The sequence below is a fragment of the Equus asinus genome, chromosome 15, assembly GCF_041296235.1.
Source record: "Equus asinus isolate D_3611 breed Donkey chromosome 15, EquAss-T2T_v2, whole genome shotgun sequence".
Taxonomy (NCBI): domain Eukaryota; kingdom Metazoa; phylum Chordata; class Mammalia; order Perissodactyla; family Equidae; genus Equus; species Equus asinus.
The window spans coordinates 34,931,040-34,952,484 of record NC_091804.1 but is presented as its reverse complement, the minus strand read 5'-3'; the positions used below and the strand labels follow the sequence as shown (position 1 = coordinate 34,952,484).

Genomic DNA, 21,445 nt, shown 5'->3' with positions numbered 1-21,445 from the left:
GATCACGGGGCCCAGGGCCTCCAGGGAGAAGGCAGGGTGCGGAGTGACTACCCAAGCCTGACCAAGTCACGTTTTAGCTGAGATCCAAGGAGGACTAGGCATTAACTGCACAAAGAGAGGAAGAACATTTCAGAGAGGAGAACAGCATGTGTGAAGGCTCTGAGGAGGGAAGGGCTTGGTGGGACAGAAGGACTGAAAAAGGGGTGTAGTGGGAGAGAGGCAGTGACACTGAGGATGCTGCTGGGCTGGGCAGGGGCCAGATCCCATCTGTAACTTGGTCCTGAGGGGGCTAGGGCAGGTCACGAAGGATCAGATCTGCATTTTCAAAGATGACTCTGACATCTGGGTCAAGCAGGGCCCAGAAGGGGGCAAGTCAGGGAGCTCCTGTAGTAATTCATGTGCCAGAAGATGGTGTGTGGAGGACGGGGGTGGTGGTGGTGGGTGGACAGATTCTAGATGTAATCTGGAGGACAAATGAACAGGACTTGGTATTCGATGCAAAAGTGACCTTTCTGACGTGAATACGTAGGTGGACAGAAGTGCGCTTTGTAAGATGAGGAGTAACAGAGGAGGAATATTTTGGGGAGTGACGGTGGGGCGAAGATTAAGAGTTCTGTCTCACACGTTAACTCTGAGGTGCCCGTGAGCCATCCCGGGGAGGTAGAGTAGGCCACGGAGGTGGGGGCGGGAGCTCAGCCGAGAGATGGCATGCGAAGGAAAGACAGTAAATTAGGAGTTATCGCTACAGGGATGGCGGTTAACAGCCCTGGTGGTTGACAGCACAGTTGAGAGAGCAAAGAGAACCTTACATATAGAAAGGCAAGCTATATACATTTAAAAAATTATTCTGGGATCACACCACACATTGTATTTTATAGCCTGCTCTCTGAAACACTCTCGAACATGTTATTAAAGTTCCCTGCACATGACTTTTGTATACGTATACTGGCATGTACCATGATTTACATGATCAGTCCCCTAGAAATGAACATGGAGGTACTTTCCAATTTTCCCCCATTACAGGAGCACTGGGTCTTTATGTAAATCTTTGTGCCTATCTCTAGTTACTCCCTTGGAACATATTCCTAGGGGTAGAACTGCTGGGCTAAACGGAAGGGTGAAATAATTTTTAAGACATCTTTTGACACTTTTCCAAGTCGCCTTCCAGAATGGCACGGTGGTATTTATAATGACAAAAAATTGAGGGGGAAAACCTTATAAACCTAGTACTGTTCCTCTTTATATTCCTACCAGCAGCACACGAGACTGTGCATGCATCTGCACGCTTGCCAACAACAGGCATTGCTACAAAAAAGGCTAACCTGCCAGGGGACACTAGAATGTCTCATTGAGCACCGACGACCTTCTGAAGGCAATCAAATCACAGCCACTGCACGGACTCTGGCAACTTGGCAGACCCTGGGTTAGGAAGTGGAAGGGGGGTCTAAGCCCCTGACCGCCCATAGGTGTTCACAGTCCTCCTAACTGGTGTGGGCCCAGCAAACCCCAGTTCTAGACACACTGAGGCAAATGCCAACGCTCTCTACTATGCTGTGAGGATATTTACTGCGCGTAGTCAGTAACAGCAAGCTGTAGGGAGCCACCCACATGTCCCTCAGGAGACTGGGCATTACATGAATTATAAAGTATTCATAAAGAAATGTGCTAGACGGACCTGTACTGACATAGCAAAATGTAGGTTGCAAAACAACACCTAAAATAAAACCCAATTTCTTTGGGGAAAGATGGCAGATACAAGAAAAAATCTTGTCAAGGTTCTTTGTGATTAAGGGGAACTTACTTCACTTTCTAAGACTACCTTTTTGTAAGACTTGAAGTTTTTATAAGCCCCAGTTGTCACGTAGTGCTTTCAGGAAGTAAGTGACATTGGCAGGAAGGGCTGGAAAGTGCTCAGGGTGGGGCTCAGACAGTAAGGGGGGGGGAGTTTGTGCATAAGGAGGGGCTGGCCAGGATAGAGGGCTGGGCCCACACCTCCCCACAACGCCTAGCTCTGAAAAGACACCTAAAGAATAATTTAGGGGCACTCAACAATCAGAGGAGACAGGGTGGTGTCCTGTAGCAGAAAGAGAAAAGAATGAGAGACGTGACCTTGTGTTTTGAACCTGGCTCTGCCACCGGACCGTGAGCAAGACTACCCCTCTCTGAGAGGGCCTCCAAAAGTCCCCCACCCTGTAAAATAAAGACAGGGCCAGAATTCCGTCTAGGGCAATCCCCCCACGCTTCAGCAGAGGGCGCGCCCAGCCTATTCTCTCCCGGCTGCCCTGAGAGAAAGAAGTTGCCCTAGATGTGCTTTGGCTCCTCCTCAGTAAAAAGCGGCATTCCCAGGAGTTCCAGAGGTGGTTCCTTCTGCCGGTCACAGAAGTTTCACTCCCGCAATCTCCCTCTGAGGAGACCGCTCCAAGCTTCAGAACAGGGGAATGGCCTATTGCAATAACCACACAGAATAAAAATTATGACGACAACTCTAACAATAACAGCAAAGGGGACATTTACCAAGTGCTTACCTGTTTTCTGTATCTCATTTACTTAATTGCCAAAACAGCCCTCTGAGGTCAGTGAGGTGAGTTCATAACTGTGACTCAGAAAGGTCTCAAGCAGCCCCATCTGGCTCCTCGGCCCAGGGTCATCCTCTCTGTTACACCTGCCACTGCTGAGGGAAGGAACAGGCCTGGGCAGGCCACACCACCTCCCTGAGCCTGTCTCCTTAGCTCTTTTCTTCCAATGAGAATGCTGGCTCCATGAGATGAGGGATCTGTGAGTGGACTCTCACCACACCATACACAGGCCTTGTCCTGGCAGCTGAGCCTACAGGCTCTGGCCTTGTTGAATTAAATTTGAATCTATCCATCTGTCTATCTTCCTCCCTCTCTCCCTATCTGTGGGGATGATAAAAGCACGTCTTCCTTCTCAGGACTGTTGAGACAGGCCTCCGTATACTGTCGACTGCCCTGCTGATGCTCCTGTCTGGTGGCTCTAGGATGTGACACCATGGGATGGAATTACAGGCTCCACCTTAAAAGGCCAGCTTCCTGCTGGAACAGACACCCTAGGGCTTCAGCTCCCGCCTTTGCCTGTCTGACCTCACAAGCTGCCCAGTGCAGGAAGCTGACCCTACCGGCTTGGGGAGGGCAGTGTGCCAAGCTCAAAGCCCAATCCTGGAAATCACCAACCGAGCCAACGTGCTCTGGCTGCCCCATCTCCATCCCCTGAGGGAATAGCGATTCCAAAGAGTCTAGGGTTTGTGTCTGGGAAGCGCTCTGACCCACAGTGCAAGCACAAAATTTCACTTTTCTTCAACATTTGCATCCTTTCTTCACTCTCTGCTCTTTAAAGTCAACAGCAAAGCGGGACAAGAAAGCAAGAATCCTCAGAGTTGGAAACTGTCAGCAAATGTCGTTCTCAGACTCGGTTAATGAGGGTGTAACCCGCCAGGATCTCTCTGGGGAGTGACTTGACAAGATGCACCAAAAACCTCAACTTTTTCATATCTTTGAGCCACTAACTCAGCTTATAATAATTTATTCTAAAACAATAATCCAAGTTGTGCACGAAGATAAATGTACAAGGATGTTCATCACAGTATTACTTATAATAGTTAAAAACTAAAGACACAAAAATGAGCTCCTAAACGGACAACAGAGAAATATATACATATTTAACTAATTTATATTCAAATGAAATATCATTCAGGAATTAAAATGTTTGTGAATATTTTTTAAAGACATGGGAAAATGTTCACGAATATTCTTTTTTTTTTTTCTGGGGATTAGGATGCGGCTATCTTTTTGTGTGTGTGTGTGAAGAGGACTGGCCCTGAGCTAACATCCATGCCAACCTTCCTCTACTTTGTGTGTGGGATGCCGCCACAGCATGGCTTGATGAGCGGTATGTAAGTCCACGCCCAGAATCCGAACCTGTGAACCCCGGTCTGTTGAAGCAGAGCATGGGAACTTAACCACTACACCACCAGGCCGGCCCCCGAAAATTATTTCATTTTTGAATATGTGGTATAAAACTCAAAAGGTACAGAAGGAAAAAGAGTAAGCTTGGTGGCCTCTTTCTCACAGATCCCCTCCCCTGCCCAAAGCAGGGACTGTCTTGTGTCCTTCCAGGGATAGTTGATGCTACACAGTTATGCGTCGCTTAATGACAGCGATAACTCTGAGAAATGCATCATCAGGCAATTTGTCACCATCCAAATATCACAGTCGTTATGCAGCACATGACTATACATATTCCCTCCCTCCCTTTCCTTTTTCTTTTATTTAAAACAAAGAGTTGTTTTCCATCTTGCTTTTTTCATTTAAAAATACATCCAGAGGGGGCCGGTCCAGTGGCGCAGCAGTTAAGGGTGCAGGTTCTGCTTCGGTGGCCTGGGGTTCGCCGGTTTGGATCCCAGGTGTGGACATGGCACCGCTTGGCAAGCCATGCTGTGGGAGGCGTCCCACATATAAAGTAGAGGAAGATGGGCATGGATGTTAGCTCAGGGCCAGTCTTCCTCAGCAAAAAGAGGAGGATTGGCAGCAGATGTTAGCTCAGGGCTAATCTTCCTCAAAAAAATAAATAAATAAAAATACATCCTGGAAACAATTCCAGATTACCCTGAGGCCACTGCTGCACTGATTCTATCAAAACACTAGAAAGAAACTCAAAGTCTTTAAAGAACTGAATCTTTAAAAAGAACAATTTATTGGCTGCTGCACAGACTCTGTTGTCTCACTATTGTAAACTGATTTAATTATCTCCCTCTTGATGGGCTTCGGGGTTGCTTCACATAAGCAGAAGTGCTGCATTAAAGGATCTGTGAATTTTTTTTCTGTACTAGATATTGCCAAATTTTCCTCCACAGAGGTTATTTAATTCCCATTAGGTATATATGAGGAGTACTTTGTTTCACTACCTTCTCATCAACATTTTTCCCCAATCTGAAAGGTGACAACAGTATCTGATTGTTGGTACCGCTCCTGCAAGTGAAGCTGACCATCTTTCCATGTATATTTCCTTTTCTATGCACTGTTTGTTCAAATCCATTTGCCCATTTCTATTGGATTGTAGCTCTTTTTCTTATTGATTTGTAAGAGGCTTTATATACCAAGGAAATTAGTCTTTTGCCTTAAGAAGTTACAAGTATTTTTTACTTGTTACTTGTTCTTTGACTTTATTTCTGGCATTTCTCCCCAGGCACACATTTTTTATATTCCTGTAGTCAAATTGATCCATATTTTATTTTATGGTTTCTGTGTTCTGGATCATACTTAGAAACGTCTTCCCTACTCTGAGATTAGTAAAGAATTCTCTCTTGTTTATTTCTTGTACTTTTACGGCCTTACTTTTCACATTTTAATCTTTGATCAATCTGGAATTTATTTGCTATAAAGTATGAGTTAGAGATCCACCTTAATTTATTTTTTCCACTTAACTCAAAACCATTTGTAGAATAATCACACTGAAAGGGATCCCAGAGCTCATCTAGACAAGCCTCTCATAACAGCTGGGGAAGCTGAGGTTCAGAAAATGAAGTGACTTGCGCAAAGTTCTTGAATTCAGGGGTCCTACCTCCTGGTCTAGAGCTCCTTCTCCCACACCATGCTGCCCTCTCAGGAGTCCGCAGGGACAGGACAAATCTCTAAGGGGCGTGCGTGGTGTGGGAGAAGGCATGCAGCACGGGCCTCCAGCCCAGTGTCTGTTTACTGGTGTGGAGATCCTGGACAACTCCCTTCACCTCTCTGCACTCAGTTTCCTCCTCGGCAATGTGGGGATAACAGCCACAACCTGCGGCTCAGGGGGCTGTTGTGAGATTCAGTGAGACGACATGCGTGGAGTCTCACAAGGTACATGGAACATAAGAGGCATGCAACTAATAAATCATGAGTATGCTCCGTTTTTGTTGGGTGACTTACCAGTAAAACTGTCCTTTTGACATTTTCATTAAACTCCTTTGTTTTTACTCTATGTTTAATGGTGCTTAGAAGGCCCAAACTTATACTTCCTTCTTTACTGCTTTACAGGGCTGAGTGGAATATAAGTTCCACAAAAACGGCTGCCCTGGCTGCCACATGCAGTGGGTGTGCAGCTCTATCTACATCATATCAGTGGCCAAAGGTCTAGCTCAATCAGACCCCTGATGAGTCCCTTTCTCCCAGCTTCCTTTCCCCTCATCTGAATAATGAAGGTTGAAATACGATCTGAGTCTCCTCCAGTCCTGACATTGCATTCATTCATTGTTTAGTGAGGACCTTCCGTACACTGGCACCGTGCCAGTATGGGGTATACATTGGAGACTAAAAGACATTTACAATTTGATAAGAGAAAAAGGCATCGAACAGTAAATGAATCTAGCATCACCGACTGTGATAAGGGCTATGGAAGAATAGAGTTTTCTGTATGTGAATAGTTCAGTTAAAGGTTGCATGGTTGGGAAAGGCCTCCTTGAGGAGGTGACCGTGGGCTGGGTCAACAGCCAATCTGGGTCTAGAGAGATGCAGCAGTAGCTCCTGTCTCAGCCCGAGCCCTCTGGGGCGCTGAAGAGTAAAGATGCTCTTTCACTCCTCACCCTCAGGTCTTAGTGCCTTCCTGGGGTCTGAACGCTTATGAGGCATTGGACCCTGAACGTCCTGGATGGAAGGGAGGAGCCCCTGTACTCAGCTTCCCAGACCCTGGTGCCCGGGCTCAGAGGCTGCGGTTCCCGCAGGTGCTTGCTCTGGGCACTGTCAGGCTTCCCCACAGGAAGCCACCTTCTCCCTTGGTCTTTAATTCTCCCCTAGTTTTGAAAACTGAAGAGGCCCCAGGCTCTGCCAAGAGCTACACGGTCTGTTCCAAGTCTGCAGCTATTAGTCCTCATTGCTCAGGCAGATTCCATTACTGCTCCAAACTGTTTTCCAAATATACCAGAAAGGTCATTTCCTGTTTTCTTTTTTTTTTTTTAATTAAATATTTGCAGAGACCATACAAAAAGAAAGCAGACCATTTCACAGAGGACACAGAGCACAGAGTGGGATTTGGTCCCATGGGAGAGGCCTCCTGGGGATGGGGGAAATGCTCTCTAAGGCCTCTCTGAGGGATGAAAGGGCTGTGGACACCTGATGGAAATACCAGGGCCTAGTGAGCTGGCATTCCCCAAATTCAAAGGGAAGCAGCTCTTCTCTGTGATGGGCAGCCAAAACCAGAGAGGCACGGAGGCCGGCAGGAAACTCAGGGCCCCAGACTGAGTACATTCCAAGAACCTGGGAAAGGGCAGGGCGGCTGGTCTAGCCATGTGCAGCCTGCTGGGGACCAGCACCAAGCTCTATCTAGTGCCCTAGGGGCACACCCAGAGCCGAGTCACCAGAGAGGCGCCCGCCTCCTGCCAGAGCGGTGCCTGATGCCCTTCAGAGAACGGCCCCGAGAAAGGCCTCACTTGGAGGCAGTCAGGCAGGGCCTTGGCCTTGGCAGCCAAAGGGCCAGAGGGCCAGAGCCACAAAGCCCCGAGTATAGGAGTGGAGACCAACTTTGGGGGCCACTCAGGGAGGAAGAAAGGGCAGGGTGCTGGAGTCAAGCAAGGTCCTCAGTGACTTCTGGGTGGCTGGCCCTTCTTCTCACATCACTCTCCTCCAGGGGCCTCCAAACACCACACCCTCTGGGCCTCCCTCCAACCTCTCGGGGCCACTTCTCAACCCTCCTCCACAGAGGCGCCTCCTCCCTTAGGGACCTTGGTGTTAGAGGGCCCCCAGGACCAGGACCAGGCCTGGGTCCTCTTCTCTCTATTTGCTCCCTGGGAGTTCTTACCCTTTCCCTTAATAGTATATGTTGGGGTCAGCCCGGGGGTGCAGCGGTTAAGTGCGCATGTTCCGCTTCGGCAGCCCGGGGTTCGCCGGTTCGGATCCCGGGTGCGGACACTGCACCGCTTGGCGAGCCATGCTGTGGCAGGCGTCCCACATATAAAGTAGAGGAAGATGGGCATGGATGTTGGGTCAGGGCCAGTCTTCCTCAGCAAAAAGAGGAGGACTGGCAGCAGATGTTAGCTCAGGGCTAACCTTCCTCAAAGGAAAAAAGAATAGTATATGTTGATGATTCCCAAAGAGCCCCAGGCCTCTTCTAGACTTGCCAGTCTAACTGCCTACTTAACTCCCTTGGGCATCTCACCAGCATTTCAAACTTCACATGTCAAGTCATAAGCCTACCCCCTCCTGCCTTCCCGAGCTCAGCAAAGGCACCATCTGTCTCAACTGCTTGAGCTGGAAACCTGGAGCCATCCTGGATTCCTCCTCCTTTTTCACCACTCATGACTGTACTCATGTACAATCTGTCAACAGGTCCTGTCATTTCTACTTGCAAAACAGAGCCTGAATCTTCCCATCTCTCCCGTCCAGATGCACCACGTGGTCTCCATCATCTCTCATCTGCACCCCTGGTGCAGCCTCTTCACTGCATCCCTGCTTCCACCTTGCCCTCAGCCCAAGGTCTATTTTCTGCACAAGCTGCCAGGGTGATGTTCACAAATCAGGCATTGGGTCATGTGACTCCCCTGCTTCACTCAACCTTTGATGCTTTTCTATTCCACAGCTGGCAAAATCCAAACTCTCTGCACCAGCCCCCAAAGGCCTGCATTGATCTGGCCCTGCCTTCCTCTGCGTCCTTTTGTCTCATTTCTACTCTCTTTTGGTCCATTGTGTTCTTTAATTCCCCAAACCAGCTAAGTTCTTCCTGACCTCAGGGCCTTCACAAGACTGTTCCCTCTGTCTAGAACATTCTCTGTCACTCTGCTCTTTATAGAGCCTCATAAGTGGATTCCTGGCCCTGTGTTTTCAAATTTTCCTGCTTTAGGACGCTGACACAGGGGCCCTGTGGGGCAGGAAACCCCTGAGTCCCTCTGTCCACCACTACTGCATGTTGGGAAGGCCTGGCAGAGCCACCTGGAGTCTTGCATGGTGCAGTGGACACAGCAGGGCCTTTGGGGTCACTCAGCTTCTGCCCCTACAGCTTGGCAACTCACCTGACCACAGATTACTCTCCTGTAAAATGTGGGTCTAACAACTGCCTCGAAAGGTAGTGTGGGGAATAATGAGAGCCAGCTTTTATGGAGTCCTTACCGCATGCCAGCCTGTGCTAAGCCTCTTACAGGCATTATCTCATTTAATTTTACAGCAGGTCTATGAAGTAGAAAGCATTATTATTCCCGTTCTATAGAAAAAGAAACTGTGGTGCTGAGAGGTTAAGTGGCTTGCCCAAGGTCACGTACCCACCAGGTGAAGGGCGGGGCTGAGCCTGTACTGTTAGGCTGGAAAGCACGGAAATGAATAACATCACGCCTGGCACGTAGTAAGGGTTTTCTCCCCTTTTTCTCCTCTATCCCCAAGCTCAAAGTAAGGCATTTCTGAAGAAAGGGCAAGAAAGCAATGAAGTCTCAAGAAAACATTCTATGATGCTGCGAAAACATATAGGCACATGTATCTTACCCGTGCCTAAACAAAACTCTATTTAGAATTTTCAGCTGGATGTAAAAATATTCAGAACGTTTCCAGTGACATCGGGTTGATTCTCTGAATTCTGCCCCCAAATTCTATTTTTTGTTATCTAACTTCACAGAAACAGTAAAAATAATTATTTTTGGGTACAAATTTTAAAACTCTCACCCTCTCAGCAGCAGTATCTCACCCAGTGGCAGGGCACTGTCGGTACTTCGTGCAGGCCTGGGGCTGGGCACGGGGCCGTGATCCCGACTCTTCAATCCACGTGTGTGCTTCTGTGGAGGTCTTTGGAAAGAACCAGAACTATCCAGCTTGATTACTACTTGGGGACCAGGCATGCTGGGTCTCCCCAGGCCTCCTGCTGTTTACACATTATCTGAACCTGGTGAGGACGCAGCAAGGTTCCCAGAGACTGGCAGTCCCTGTCACACTGTGGAGGGCGGGCAGGAAGGGAAAGTGAGATCACTTCCAAGCAGGCCGGCCAAAGGTCCAGGGGCTGGACTGAGCTCCAGCTCTGCCGATGCCAGGCTGGGCGCCTCTGGGCAAGTTCTTCCCCCGCAAACCTCGGGGATCTCAAGTGTGGAATGAAGGGGTAAATTGTGCATCTCTGTGGTGGTTCTGAACTACGCCTGCAAATTCTTTGGCAGTCCTCCTATCAAGAAGTGGAATCTAATTTGCATACTCTAGAATGTGCTGGCCTTAGTGACTTGCTTCTAACCAGGAGAATGCACCAGAAGTGATGCTGTGTGACTTCCAAAGATGAGGTTAGAAAAGGTGACATGTCTTTCACCTGGTTCTCTCTTGGGACACTTGTCTTGGAACTTTGAGCTGCATGAAGGAAATCTGAGGCTGCCATGCTGCGAGGTAGCTCCAGCCCCATGAAGTGACCACATGGAGAGCCCCGAGACAGCACAGAGAGAGAGGCAGCTGGCAATCCCCAGCTGCGCTGGCCCAGAGCTACTCAGGCACCAGCCACTATCTAACTGCAACTGCAGGAGAGACCCAAGCCAGAACCGTCCAGCCAAGCTGTTCCAAAATTCCTGCCCACAGAAACCAGGAAAGACAACAAATTGCTGTTGTTTTAAACCACTAAGTACTGGGGGTGATGTGCTGCACAGTAACGGGTAACCAGTGAGCTCTACAGTTACCTCCAGCCCTGGAGAACCTCTCCAGTTCCTCTAGAATTCTGTAAAAAGCAAGCCAAAAATCCACTGTGGAGGATGAAAAGAAGCAAGGTATCATCTTTAAAATATTAATTCATTCATTCACTCACTCATCCAAAGACATTTTAGCGATCACTCCATGTGTACCAGGCTTGGGACTAGACGCCATGGATATGAAACCAGTAAGACACCACTGTGCCCCTGAGGGAAGTTCATGGTCTAGTTAGGGAGACTGACTCATAAACCATAATTCTCAGCCAGTGCTGGTGGTGGGACACATCAGAATTAGCAGAATCACGGGGCGACAGTTTCAAACTACACCCCTCGCCTTCCTCAGGGATTCTAATAACGCCAGCTGGGGAGATGCGGGTGTGCTTTCCAGCTGATGGTCACTGCCCTCGTCAGCCTCCGTCACCAACGGGAGCCTGGCAGAGCCCGCACGCGCGGTGAGAGAGAAAACAACTTAGGGACCACTTCTGAATATAAATCTTTAAAATAAGAATCTTTAAAAAGCTTGGTAGTTGAGAGCATGTGTATACGGCAGAGTGGGGCGCAGGGGCCAGCCACTGACACACAGTCACTAATTTTAAGGAAGTTACTCCCTCCTCTCCTTTATCTTTATAGTTATCGCCCACCGGGCACTGGGGACTCAGCAAAGAACAAAGACTCTGCTCCCATGAAGCTCACGTTCTAGTGGAGCAACTCACACTAACAAATAAACAGAGAATCAGGTGGCAAAGCGCTATGGGGATAGGAAGTGAGAGGGGAGTGCGGTTTTCTAGAGTGGACAAGGAGCCTCCGTGATAGAGGTGACACGGTACAGAGACCTGAGGGAAGGAGGCAGGCAAGTACGTGGGGAAAGTGTGCCAGGCAGAGGAAACAGCATGCAGGAGGCAGGCCTGCCTGGCGTCCAGAAAGATTCTAAGGAGGCCACTGGGCTGCGGGGCAGTGAGCTGGGGAGAGAGAAGAGTGAATGAGGCCGGGACCTTCCAGGGTGTTGGAAGACAAGGCTGACTCTGAACTCTGCTCTGATTTCGATTTTACCCTTTCACTGGCATTTCTAACTGGATGCTTTAATGCTTTCCTTGCGTGCCGGTTTTCAGAGTCTTCTCCCGAGTGTGGGGTGAGTGAAGCCTCGGGGGCAGCGAGGGCATCTCTTCACACGTCACTCACAGGCACAGACACCAGATGCCCAAAGGCACTGCCAACAGGGCTCGCGGCCCTCCTGTCTTAAGCTGAAGGAGAAACAAAGCTGTCTTCCATTCTTCCTGCCCGAGATAGAAGTAGAGTTCAGAATCCACAAACGCAACACAGGGAAAGACCAATTTATCAACAGCCTCCCTGGAAACCTGCAAGAGCGACATGTTTGCAGGCCAGGGACCACCCTACCTGAGCAGAGAGTGTAGATTCACCTGTGCCTTTGGCCCATATTAACAGTTTGCACAAGATTCCCAGACCACTTCCACCCCTGGCCTCCAGGCACTGAGGCTTCATGGGGCGGCCAGCCCTCAGCCTAAGTGTTCTGTGTGATTCCTAGTGGCCCAGGACAGAGATTCCTCAGCCTGCGCATCCTCTTCCCTGAGCCAGCAGAAAACACAAGAGCTCCCTGATCTGCCACAATGCAGCTGCTGATACAGGTTCAATGTTTGGCTTCTCAACTGGTTCCAAAAGGACAGGTACCCTGACTTTCTTGTTTGTCACTGTATCCCCAGCATCCAGCACAGCTCCTGACACATGGAAGATGCTCAATGAATATATTGCTATGAATGAATTAATGAACAAACAAAATAAGAATTTAAGAACATCAACACTCTCAAACCAGTGATTAAAATAACCAGCTAAGCCCTGGCTCCTGACCAAATAAACAACAATGGTAATAATAAAATAAAACAGCTACCGTTTACGAGGTACATATACTATGTATCACACATGGAAACAAATGCTTTCCATATGTCTCTCATCTATGCTGCACAGTAGCCCTGTGCAATTAGATGCCCTTTACACAGAGCCAGGACCTACCGGAGCCTGCATTCACACCCAGGCCTGGCTGCCTCCTAGGCCCAAGGCCCCAAAGGCAGCGCCTCTTTGGCTCAGGGAAGCAGAGGATGTGGGAGCCCTAGGAAAAGGTGAGCGGAAAGGGGCTGAGGTGGCAGGAGGGGACTGACTGGAAGAAGAAAGGGAGGTTGTCCTTTGTCTCCTCCTCGTCATCTGACCTGCTAGAGTTCTGCTCTAGCACTCAGATACAGACTATCCCTTCATTCCTTCAGGCATTCATTCAACATTTACTAAGTACGTACTCTTTCCAGAAATGGTACTGAAGGTATTTTGAGAGGCACTGCATTATTTCACCCTCACAACAGAGAGCCCATGGCTCAGAGAAGAGCATGGGTCCTCCAACCAGTCAGGAGCTGAATCAGGACTTGAATCTGTGTTTCTTCATCCTGATTCAGTGTGCATTCTTTAGGACAGTACGTTCTGGTGATGGCTTTGTCTTGAGGGGGATGATGCTGCGCCTGTCTCCTCCCTATCAGAGAATTGTTCTGTTACCAAACCCCCTGCCCCTGTGGCTTCTTTCAGCACAAGTGACTAACTCCATCTGGTCAAATAAGGCCAGGCACTGTAACGATGGGGACAAGACACTTTCAGAGTGATTTACTGAGCACCTACCACAGCACGTGCTGCATACATAGGCCTCCTAAACGTTTTCTAAAACAACGAATGAATGGGGTCAGCCCAGTGGTGTAGTGGTTAAGTTCGTGTGCTCCGCTTCAGCAGCCCAGGTTTGTGGATCCCGAGCGTGGACCTATGCACTGCTTATCAAGCCATGCTGTGGTGGCGTTCCACATACAAAATAGAGGAATATTGGCACGGATGTTAGCTCAACGGCAATCTTCCTCAAGCAAAAAACAAAGATTGGCCATATAGATGTTAGCTCAGGGCCAATCTTCCCTACCAAAAAAAAAAAAGTAGAAGAAAAGAAAGAAAGAAAAGGCGAAAAAGAATGAATGAATGAATCAGGAGAGATACACAGTGGATCTGCTAACATGAAATGTTCGAGACAACATGCAGTTGTAAGTTCTCCAGTGCCGGACAGGATCCCATGCTGCTGTCTCTTAAATTTCCAAGAGTGACAGGCAGCTACATGAGTGCCCTTCATATCAACAACCACAGTAGGGCAGAGAGAGAAACCAAGCCAGGGATTCAGATGACAGAAGAAAGATCCTGTGTTGAACTAGTCCTGGTTCTGACACCAGTGGAGAAACACAGCCCCGTGAAACCATCATCATTTTACAGTCACTTGCTGAGAAGAGCCTATTTGACAGGCGATGCTGACAAGTGGAAATTACTCACAAAAAAACTTGTCTTTTGCCTATGTCAACCCCAAATTCAGGAATATCAAAGACATGCTCGTAGCTTCTTAGCTAATAAAGCCATTTATAAAATACATTAGAGCCAAATTTCATTTGCCTAATTATTCCCCAGGGAATGACTCACTCCAGATCACTAAGATTCCCACACTGTTACTCTTTTAACATCAAAACCTTATCTGGAGACAGAAGGCAGATCAGTGGTTGCCTAGGACTCGGGAGGGCTGGGGGCTTGGGTGGGTGATGAGTAAAGGGTGTGGGGTTTCTTTCTGGTGTAATGAAAATGTTCTAAAATTGACTATGGTGACAGATGCACAACTCTGTGAATAGACCAAAGGCCATTAAGTTGTACACTTTAAATGGGAGAATTGCATGGTAGGTGAATTATATCCCAATAAAGCTGTTAAAAAAAAAAAACCCTTATCTGAATTATAATGGATAGAAATTCTTCTCACGTATTGCACTAATGGATTAATGCACTGTCCACTAACTTTTTCTTAATAATTTAAGATGACTGCCGTGAGCAGTTTTTCGGGTCTGCTATAACACAGCAATGTTCTCTGTATTACAATATACAGGGCAGTTTTTCGGGTCTGCTATAACACAGCAATGTTCTCTGTATTACAATATACAGAGCAGTTTTTCGGGTCTGCTATAACACAGCAATGTTCTCTGTATTACAATATACAGGGCAGTTTTTCGGGTCTGCTATAACACAGCAATGTTCTCTGTATTACAATATACAGGGCAGTTTTTCGGGTCTACTATAACACAGCAATGTTCTCTGTATTACAATATACAGGGCAGTTTTTCGGGTCTGCTATAACACAGCAATGTTCTCTGTATTACAATATACAGGGCAGTTTTTCGGGTCTGCTATAACACAGCAATGTTCTCTGTATTACAGTATACAGGGCAGTTTTTCGGGTCTGCTATAACACAGCAATGTTCTCTGTATTACAGTATACAGGGCAGTTTTTCGGGTCTGCTATAACACAGCAATGTTCTCTGTATTACAGTATACAGGGCAGTTTTTCGGGTCTGCTATAACACAGCAATGTTCTCTGTATTACAGTATACAGGGCAGTTTTTCGGGTCTGCTATAACACAGCAATGTTCTCTGTATTACAATATACAGGGCAGTTTTTCGGGTCTGCTATAACACAGCAATGTTCTCTGTATTACAGTATACAGGGCAGTTTTTCGGGTCTGCTATAACACAGCAATGTTCTCTGTATTACAGTATACAGGGCAGTTTTTCGGGTCTGCTATAACACAGCAATGTTCTCTGTATTACAATATACAGGGCAGTTTTTCGGGTCTGCTATAACACAGCAATGTTCTCTGTATTACAATATACAGGGCAGTTTTTCGGGTCTACTATAACACAGCAATGTTCTCTGTATTACAATATACAGGGCAGTTTTTCGGGTCTGCTATAACACAGCAATGTTCTCTGTATTACAATATACAGGGCAGTTTTTCGGGTCTGCTATAACACAGCAATGTTCTCTGTATTACAATATACAGGGCAGTTTTTCGGGTCTGCTATAACACAGCAATGTTCTCTGTATTACAGTATACAGGGCAGTTTTTCGGGTCTGCTATAGCACAGCAATGTTCTCTGTATTACAGTATACAGGGCAGTTTTTCGGGTCTGCTATAACACAGCAATGTTCTCTGTATTACAATATACAGGGCAGTTTTTCGGGTCTGCTATAACACAGCAATGTTCTCTGTATTACAATATACAGGGCAGTTTTTCGGGTCTGCTATAACACAGCAATGTTCTCTGTATTACAATATACAGGGCAGTTTTTCGGGTCTGCTATAACACAGCAATGTTCTCTGTATTACAGTATACAGGGCAGTTTGCCGTACACTAAATAGTCCCATATTTTTTCTGCTTGCTTTACTTTTTTCTAAAAATGCCCTTTACTTTCATCATAAAGCTTCATGGTTAAGCTCATGTGCTTAGGTCATGTGTCACTTACTGACTTATTGGCTATGTGATCTCTGATGAGTTACTAGATCTCTCTATGCCTCAGTTTCTCCATAGGTAAAATAAGAATACCAACCTCAGTGGAGGGTTGTGAGGATGAAAGAAGATAACATATATAAAATATTTAATGCTGTTCTTGGCAATGGTACACCAGATTGAATTTTAGCCACCACCACTATTCTCACTGTTGTCAGCGTAGCTGCCTGGAGCAGCCTTTCTGAGCTAGGGATTCAGGAACCCGAAAACTCGCATAGTGTGTTCAGTATACCTGGCGCGTTCAGTGAGATGCAACAGGGGCTGGGGTGCAATTTCATGATTTGACTTTGGGACATCCCATGGGATGGCTCCAAGGTTCAGTGATATCAGGTAATTTGTCCTAGTTCACCCCTAAACTTTCCATAAACTTTTCTAGAAAAACCTAGAGGTTTCTTGGATGACGTATCCCAAGATCCTGGCATCTGGGAGGCTGGTGCCCAAGGAGACACAGTGGCCCACAACACTTTAGGCTCTCTCTAGACCATTAGTTTTTAAAATTCAGAGGTTACAGACACATTTGTGAATCTGAGGAAAGCCACGGACACTTTGCCCAGAAAAGTATATATACACACACATACAAAACTGTACCCATGATTACAGGGGAATCTTGAATTCCAGAAGCCAACTATAAACCCCTAGTTAAAAACCCCTGCTCTAGACTTCATACAACCCCAGCATCCTCAAGGTTCGGTGGCTCTGGGCCCCAGGGCTCTCACAGCAGCCGGAACAGGAGGCCCTCTAGAGGCTTGCCCTCCTAACTGGCCTTGGTCAGATAAACAGTCCTGGGAGCGGACTGCTGCATCCTAGTCCCTGCAAACATCTGCATCCAGGGGATTCCCAGGGGGCACTGAGTCAGAACAGGATGCAAGCCTGGTGGCTTGGGAAGCTAGGGTAGGGCAAGGCCCAGAAGCCTTGCTGATAAGATAAGCAGCTGGGGAGTTCCAATGCCAGGGCAGCTGCCCGCCAGGCAATACTCTCACTCTGCCAACAGCGAACAGGAATCTTAGGAGAGGTGTTAGAGGCAGGCTAGGCTAGAGGGAATTCAAAGGAGCTCAAAATCCCCCAAATTCCTGGGACTGCTAGGTCTTGGACAGAGAAATAAAGGCTGGAGATTCTGCCCTAACTACAAGGAGACAGAGCTGAAAGGGGGTAGGCGGGTTGGGGGCAGGGGAGGTGGGTGAATCACGGATCAGAGACTTAAAAATTAACTTATGCCAGAAACATTTAGATACCACAAAAATATGAACACTGATCCAAAGGGGCCGTACTTCCAGGCAGGCCACTCATGTTCTATGAACTGCAACTTTCTTCCAACTGGAAGGGACCCTCACAAACCCTCCTCATCAGACCACTGGGCTGTGCTTATTTCTTCTTCTTCTTCTTCTTTTTTCTTTTTTCTTTTTTTTCGCTGAGGAAGATTGGCCCTGAGCTAACATCTGTTGCCAATCTTCCTCTATTTTATATGTGGGACGCCACCACAGCATGGCTTGATGAGTGGTGTGTAGGTCTGCACCCAGGATCTGAACCTGCAAACCCCAGGCCACCAAAGGGGAGCACACAAACTTAACCACTATGCCACCAGGCCAGCCCCTGTGCTTGTATCTTTGGGCTGAGTTTTGCTTGCTTTTGCTCCTCTATCACAGTATTAAAATTCCCATAATGTACCCTAGTCTTTATGAAAATAGCATTACAACAAACAAATGGTGGACAGGAAAGTTGGCATCATGCCCAAATTTGCTACTAACGCCTATGTATGATTCCTTCTGCTTCAGAAGATGGTTGCAGAAACCCATTCTCTTGTAAGCCACCAGACGTAAACTGTCTTTCTGACGCTGTAAAGAAAGCGTCTGTGAAATTGCAGCATGACGTTGCACACCTTCTGAACAGGGCCATCCTGCCTGTGCTTCGCGAGGCAGGGACCTATTCCTATTAGAACCTATTTCTTTTCCTTCTTGAAACAAACGTATTTGCACAAACACTTGCGGTGCTATGACAGAGTGGTATGAACAATGCAACTACCCACCTGGTTTAGTTTCTTTTTCCTGCTCGCATCTCTTCAGATTTTCCACTGTTGACTAATCAGTGTGGAAATTCTAAGGAACCAGAAGAAAAACAAAAGTTAGAGGCAGACATACTCTAGCATTGTAAACTGAAACAATATTTTGGGACAAGTTAACAATATCTCCTAAGATTTTAAAGGGCACATCCTCTGGGTGAGTCAAATACCTAGGATTTATACTATAGATATGTTCAGAGAAGTAAAAGGATGCTCAGTAAAACATATTGTGTAATAGCAAAAAAAGAGGAAACAACTTAAATGTCTGTTAAGAGGAAAAGAATTTAACTATGGTGTATCAATACAATGAGAAACTATACAGCCACTATAAAGAATGAGGGAGATTTTGTCGTACTGACATGGAAAAATGGACATGCTTTGTTCTTTAAAAATAGTGTAAAATTGCATACATTATCATTTTTACTAAAAAATACGGACATGATTGTTTATGCTTAGAAAAAAAGTACGGCATTTGTGTACAGACACATTTTTTTGTTTCCACATAGAAAAAGGCAGGAACAGTGGCTCTCTCTGGGACTCAGCAACTGAGGGAAAAGGAGTGAAAAATTTTCACTTTTTACATTAACTATTTGTGTTTTGGTTGAAAACTTTTAAGGAGGCAGACATAACTTTCATAATCATTAAACACACTGTCTATCTAAAATTCTAAAATATCAAGAGTAAGGGCAAAAGATATTTTCAGACAAAGACTGAGCAAGGTCATCATTCCCAGACTTCAAGAACATTCTCCAACAGAAAGGAAACTGAACACAGAAAATAAGTGAAATTTTTAGGATAAACAGTGGGCAAAGAAATTAGTAAGTATATTGGTAAATTTAATGAAGTACTGATTTAGCGAAACAAAGCTAAATGGGGAAATAAAAACAATTTTGACAATATTATATATTTGATAATAACAACACTGAAAACGGAAGAGACCAGAGTTAAAACTTTCTAAGGTCTTTGATTATTCACTTATATAGAAATATTATTTCACTTTAGAATATGTCCATGATGCATATTAAAATTTTAAAGGTAAAAACAACAAAATATAGAAATAGAATGCGTAAGTCCCACACTAGTTAGCATGCTCCTAGGTAGAAAAGCCTAATTGTCTAAAAATGCCAATCCTTCCCAAATTCCTACATAATTTCAATAAGAATACCAATAGTTTTTTTGGAGGGGGGAAATAGATAAAATTACTTTAAAGTTCATATGCAATAATAAATATCCAAAAAAATTAGCCAAGAAATAGTAAAGAAAGCTATAAAAAATGAATACCTAGGGGATTTGTCTTATGAGATAATAAAAATTTATTATAAACACATTATAAGTAAAAGATACGGTATTAACATAAAAATAGACAAATAGGCCTATGGATGAGAATGGCAAGTTCAGAAATTGATACAATAAAGGAACTTATTTATGACAAAGATGAGATTTCAATGTATAATAGAAAAGACGGCTTTTCTTTCTTACTATTATAAACATAAATTTCAAAGGGATTTAAGGTTCAGGATGAAATTAATTAAAAGCACAGGAGTATGAGAAGAACATTTAGGAAAATATTTATATAACTTTGAGGTGGGGAAATTATTCTTAACAAGAGAAATACAGACACTACGAAGAGAAAAATAGAAAAAAATCTAATGAATAACAGATGAGGAGAAATATTTGCAACAGATATGGAATCCTTAATATATAAAAATATATTGAGTTTGGCCCTGTGGCCGAGTGGTTACGTTTGCGCGCTCCGCTTTGGTGGCCCAGGGTTTTGCCGGTTCGGATCCTGGGCGTGGACATGGCACCGCTCATCAGGCTATGTTGAGGCAGCATCCCACATGCCACAACTAGAAGGACCTGCAACTAAAATATGTAACTATGTACTGGGGGTATTTGGGGGAGAAAAAGCAGGACAAAAAAGATTGGCAACAGTTGTTAGCGTGGGTGCCAATCTTAAAAAAAAAAAAAAAAATATATATATATATATATATATATAAAGAGCCCCTATAACTTGTTGAGAAAAAGACAAAAAATTCATAAGAAAAATGGGTGAAAGAAATTCACAGAAAAGGAAAATGGAAAGTCCAATGAACATGAAACAATGTTCAATTTCACTAGAGGTAAAGAATATACAAAGTAAGCAACTATGAGATACCATTTCCTCCCATCAGCTTGGTCACAAAATAAAAGAACAGAGATAGATGGAGGCACAGATAGAGGGAGAGATGGAGGGTGGGAAGGAAGAAGGGAAAGAATATCTAATATTGGTAAAGATTTAGGGAAATGGAAGTACTCATACTGCTGGGGAGAATGTAAATTACTAGAACTTTTTGTAAAGTAGGATGGTATTATCTATTAAAATGTCATATACATACACCTTTTGACCCAGCAATACTATTTTGAAAAATGTAACCTATAAAAATAAAAGCACCAGTAAAGAAGGATATGCATATAAAGTTATTTAATACAACAAGATTTGTAGTGGAAAAAAATAGGTAACAACTTGAGTGTCTGTCAAAGGAGAAATGGTTGAATACATTGTGGTACCTCTAGATCCACAGCCCTGAAGCTATTTAAAAGAGTGAACTGGATTCACACCTACCCATGATGTATTATCTAGTGGGAAAAATAAATTGAAAAATAATTGACAAAGTATGATCCCACTTCTGACAAAACAAATAACCACATACATACACAAATCCTATATCCATTTAAACAGAAGCTTGGAGAAAGGTATGGAAGGATATACATCAAACTGATTACGGTGGTTATCTCAGAAGGATCGAAATGGGGAGTAGGGGGAGGGGAGAGATTATAACTTTTTCTTTATACATCTTCAAATTGTTTAATTAGTTACAAGGAGCACATGTATTACTTTAGGGAAAATTAATGAAGAAAATAAAAACAATAACAAAGAAATAAGCATATGAAAGCGCAGAAAGAACTATGTTACACACTACCGACTTATTTTTACATGGGCTAGTTAACTGCACTTATTGTCACCTGGTTTTTTGGTCAAAATAGAACAGATCCTCCAATCTATCATTTTAGTAACTGGAAGACGAATTTTTTTAAAAAAAAAGCTTCATAGAGGGAAAAAAGTGCACTTTATTTCCTAAGTATTTATGCCTTTTATTTAAAAAGGGGGGAAAAATCTTACTTTAAAAAAAAAGAGAATTTCCCCCTTTAAAATCCAAAAGAAAGCCCAACGCTTTGGCTTGAAACTGCCCTGTTGAGGTGGTGTGTGGGCTGGTTCTGCGCTGTTGACTGTTTTCCACGGCTTAGTGCCCTTGACTGCCTTCCTCCCCCAAACCTAATTAAATACACTCCTGGGAGCGCACCAGCTGCTG

The 21,445-nt window shown here is 45.2% G+C and overlaps 1 protein-coding gene across 4 annotated transcripts in view; it reads right to left on the bottom strand.

The window, feature by feature from the left end:
* PKIG (cAMP-dependent protein kinase inhibitor gamma) overlaps positions 1–21,445 on the bottom strand; it is an 81,589-nt gene that overhangs the window by 4,976 nt on the left and 55,168 nt on the right. For 3 of the 4 annotated variants that reach the window (XM_044748524.2, XM_044748525.2, XM_014845909.3), the window contains one exon: positions 18,060–18,129. The gene's annotated coding sequence lies outside the window, so the exon portion shown is untranslated. Of the gene's footprint in view, positions 1–9,632; positions 9,906–18,059; positions 18,130–21,445 lie in introns of those variants that run through there. The other variant, XM_014845910.3, reaches the window with a different exon arrangement.